Raw genomic sequence first — 5369 nt, 5'->3', positions numbered from 1 at the left:
CTGAGACCATCCCAGCGACTCTTGGAAGCGTCAGGGTTATGGTACGACTATTTAGCAATGCATCTCCAGCACTACCTAGTCATAACAGGGCATCACAGCGAAGACAGGTCCAGTGAATGACAATGCATGTAAAAAGAGTGGTGTGATGTGGGAAGAATGGTCTTCCAAAGACCATCTGTTACCTTGTGAGGATCAGTCTCTCCCTCTTTCCCTCACTCTCTTTCTTCCTCTCTCTCTCTCTCTCTCTCTCTCTCTCTCTTTAAAGAACAGATTTAAAGAGATGGATGACATCACTTTCATACCATCTGTATACATTTCCTCTGCTCTGAGATATCTCAGTCTGTCCTTGTGAGGAAGAATCATATTCTGCATTATGTTACCTCAGTCTCTTCCCCTTACAGGGAAGGGAAGACTTTGCAATGCCATAGGCAAGGCCTGTTTTGTGAGTATGAAAACTCCATATCACCCACAGTGCTCTAGGCTGCTGAAAACCTCTCAGTGCTAATCCTGTCTTTCACCTAACATGTGGATCACACAGTGATTTGTAAAAGGAGAGATTTTTCAAGTCTTATGAGGACCACTAATTAGCCATTCAAAAACTTGTCATTCAAAAGCAATGTGTCATTCAAATACAAAATTGTAGTGAGTCCAGGCCTGGTCAGTCTGCCAGTAAATAAAAATGTGTAACTTTCACACGATATAAAAAGAGAAGATTTAACATTAATTTTGAAATGTTAAAAGAAACTCCGTTATCACTGTGTTTAATCACGGTCTGACCTGCACCGTTCTCACTGTTCGGATGTCAGTTTTTGGAGACTCTCAAAACTGATTCACTCATTTGCTTGTACTCGAAGGCATAGCCTCGTATCCCTTCTCCTTACGCGTCTGTTAACCACCAGCCCCAAGAATCAGAGACGCTTCGCATTTGCAGACTGTACATTTCGAACTGACAAGGAAACATCATGACCGAAGTACAACTACGTGCATAAGCTTAAGTAATGCATCTGCTTTTTTTTGCGTTAACTGTGCACAATGCGCCCCGAAAATGCGAAAATTCGATGCACTCATTGTATTTGTTAGTTGACACAGTGATTAAACGGTCAACAAACTATAAAATCCACTTTCCCGCAGTTAAGTCCCTACTCTCATCTACTTACTAGGTCCAGCTTAACTATGTCACGTCTACTTGATAGGACAGAGCCAAACGGCTTCTTGCCTGCCTATCATGTTCCTTTGTCTGTGAGTGATTGAGTGGTTCTCTTTTTGTCAATTATTGTTTCTCATAATAGTGAATACAAGCCGTTGCTCTGATATCAGAAGCCTTTTCACTCAAAATCACCCTGCATTTGTGAAATCTGCTTCAAGTGAGCGTTACAGTCTCTGTTAATATGCAGAATCTCATCGAAAGATTTTAGGATTCCCAAGACGAGGGCCCCAGAAAAGTCCATAATTTGCGCCCATATCCCTTCTAAAAACACCACAGCAAATAACGGCAGACTGTAATCGTCTCTTACAAATATTATTGAGATACCCTTAAAATACTGTTCATATTTGGAAGAAGCTGTATGCTGACGTAATACCCATTTTGAAAAAAAGTTGCTAAAATGTTATAATTTTTTCCGTATTAAAAATGTTTACACAAGGCGTAAGATAAAACCTCAACGAGAGGGAAAGCTGTGAAGCCTTGCAACCGCGCATCAGGCACCCGAGCATCAGCAGAGCCTTGTCTGCGCGCCGGTTAAAAAAAAAAAAATCGATGCAATTATTGTTCTCTGTATGACAAGAGGTTTCGTGACTCGTCCCCTTTATCCCAAACTTAATTGCTCTTCCCTCCTTTGCGTTACCGCAGTCGGTCATAAAGGGGCAACCATCATTCAAGCTGTTTGGATTGGAACCCCGGGGTGTTTGGTTAAGAGGGTGAATGCAAATGTGCTGGAAGAATAAGGCTGAATTTACATATCAGCTTCAACTCACACGGGTTGAGTAAACATTCTGTTTATCTCGAGTGTCATTTTATGATTTACAGTGGAATCTAAAACGGACCTTCTCGCAGACAATGCAAAAGACTTGAATGAATATAGTCTACAAGCCCGTAGAAAAATATGCCCAAGTGCTCCTACAGTTTGTCAACAAATCCTCGCTCCTAGCAAACAAGGTTAGACCTATACTCTAGACCTACTGGTATTGGAAAGGAGGCGCCCAACTGAAACCTCTGATGGTTCTTTGCTTGCAAGAATAACTGCAATGTGACGTTTTTCTGTAAAAAGGACAGTTAAGCGGTTGATGAAAGGGCCCCATTTAGCTATCTTGTAAATAAAACGTAGTCATTGATTTAAAAACGACTTAAGAATCTGAAGGGTTAAGAGGGTTCTAATCCAAACTTATGGTTTTAACAGAATGGTAAACATTACAGATATTTGAAAGATGTCGCGAAAGATGTCGCTGATGATAGTCTACTGCTGAGCGATTACAAAACACGATTCAGAACCTTTCACCACGAATTATGTATCATATAAAATGTCAGAGAGATGTCGGTTTTCTTCAGTTAGTTAAATGTATATTTTCTCACGTTGGGTGTATTTGAAATGACAGTCTTAAACTCTTAGTTTTACTTCCAGGATTTTTTAGAGGTCAAATAGACTTGAATTTACGTGACATTTCCAAGAAAAGAGTGACTTTCACACAAACTATCATTACTAATTCTTTACACGACAATGAGACGCTTACACTCCTTTGACATTGCAGTACACTGCTGCCATCTACGCGTCAAAGTCCAACAACACGAACTTGGTCTGAAACCCATCTACAACCCATGGTACAGAATTGCAGCTAAGCAAAACGAATTAAGTAGAATATGGCAACATTTCGACCAAGGGCATATGACAGTGGTGGAAAGGCTTGCATTTACTGTTGTGGAATGGTACTTAAAGGCATTAGAATCTGGACTGTTTTTTCAAATATTGTTGTGCAGGCTAAATTTCAGTTAAATCGACAGTTTAAAAAAAAAAAAAAAAAAATTTACACACGTATGCCTTAAAATAACTAAATAACCAACTAACGAACTAAAAATGGCCCTGGACTAGGTCAACAAGCCTCTACACCCTTATATATCTCATAGCCTATCATTTATAGATTTCTCGAAAATGAAAATGCTCTAAGTAGCCTACCTTTTGGAAAGATGATATTTTACATCCCTGTCTGACTGGGTGTCACTTCGTGTCCCTTCCTCTGATTGGCTGATTCTTACAGTTCCTGTTTTTGATCGAGTGACTCTCTCTCTGAGCTGTCTGTGCTCCTTTAGGAATGTTGGTAAACGGTACTTTTCAATACATCCCACTGATTTTGTGTCTAGACTGGAACTTTTGAATAAGATTTTTAAGCTCCTGTGCAAATCAGTGGGATGTTGGCATACTGAAAAGTAGACTTTCAGACCAGTTTCACAGGTTTTCCTGAGGGATCTTCTTCTTAGATTTTGCTACAGTTATATTTCCATTTATTAAGAAAAACAATGCTCTCGTCACTGTCAAGACAAGTAAGCACATGGTGTGAAGCTATGATGATGCTCTGTTGGCAATGTACAGGACTGTTTTTCATTTGTTTGTTTGTTTGTTTGTTTTGTATTGAAAAAATCTGTCATGACAAAAAAATAAATTATTAATTTATTTTTTTAATATCAGTCATCATAATCACAATATAAAATCTAAATTTCACAATATCACGATTGAATCCTTTTGTCCTTAAACTCTGTATTTAAGCCAAAAAGTTCAGTTACAGTTTAATCAACTCGGAACTCAGCTCATATAATCTCTTTTGTATTTTTTTTTTCATTTGTCAGACTTCAAGAGTCTTTTTTGGTACCTGGCCAGGTTGTTGTCATATTCACATTCGGAACCCATCTTAGTCTTAAAACTTTATGACCCATATAGAGATTCAACTGCTCTGGACAGGCTGATGTACAGGTTAAAGTTTTAGTGAGATTTAGTGTCAAACACTTTATATGTGTATATGTATGTATGCATGTATATATGAATGTATATATGTATGTATATCTGTGTATCTATGAGTGTCTTTTATAAGCCAATATATACATACACACACACATTCATGCGCGCACGCATACACGCACACACACATACACACACACACACACACACACACACACACACACAAGCTAAAGGAAAGCATCTTTATGGACTGACACATTACTGGATGTCATGTGTTCCTATGTGGAGATTATTCCTCTGTGGACAAAAACGTAATGATAGAAAAAACAGCAAAATAAAGTTGTGCACAAAGCTATGATCTCAAAACCTATCTGCTTTCACTGTCATGGAGATCCAAAGAGTGTCACGGGACCAACACCACATGTACCAAAAGATGCAAAAGCTAGTGAAATGACGCTAATATCACACATTCTGGAATATCTTTAGCCCTTATTAACATTAAAATTGTTAGTAGAGCACAGTTTTTACACGTGCGCAGTCACATTCATGAGTGTGTAATCTATTAAACGTCTGCCGCAGGTTTCCAAAAAGGACCCTGAGTTTTCAAAACCACAGCAAATGTTTCAGAGGAAATTCAGTGTACACATGCAAAGACTGACATTTCCTCTCACTTTATGAATCTGGGAGTCTTAAAATGGCTGCAGTATCATGAGTAATATCACCAGTATTCACCAGATCATTAGCATTTGACAAACAGACACCTTTATCCTAATTTCATAAAGACCTCACATTATTCTCTGAAGCACAGTGGATTAGACTTCTTTGCTAAGGCTTGTTATGACAGGCAAGCTGTTGCCTAATTCTTGAGACAGTCCTCTAGTGTTGTTATGGTTGTTGTTTTTTCAGTCATTTATTTATTTTTTTATATGAAGACATTGATAACACAACATAACATGAAATTGCACTGATGCCACTTGTGCTGGCAAATCTCTAAGACAGTTCAATCGCTTGCATTTCTAGGGAGCGAGATTGTAGAATTAACAGACTGAATCGTTTTCCTGAACAGTTTCAGCTGTATCGCCCACGCATGTACAGGTATCAGAAAGATTGTGAGTAAACACCGCCCCCTGCTGGTCAATAGTAGACATGTACTTACATATCATCATCGAAGTGCTGGCGTCTGGGAAAATTTAACTCTTTGTAGGCTGAGACAAAATTGATGAACTTTGTCATATGGCCTAGTACAACTTTTGAGTGCATATCCAAATGATTATGATATTCATGGTCCTAAATCCACAATTATATTTTAGTAAAGACTGGCCAGGCCAATTCTTCGCCATTCATTCTCTATCCAAACTACTTTTGACTGGCAAAAGAGCAGCACATAGACACAGAATTTCTGGAAACTGTTGAAATTCTTAAAAA

Source organism: Chanos chanos, chromosome 4 (assembly GCF_902362185.1).
Source record: "Chanos chanos chromosome 4, fChaCha1.1, whole genome shotgun sequence".
NCBI lineage: Eukaryota > Metazoa > Chordata > Actinopteri > Gonorynchiformes > Chanidae > Chanos > Chanos chanos.
The sequence above is the reverse complement of the archived record's forward strand: the minus strand, read 5'-3'. Positions refer to the sequence as shown.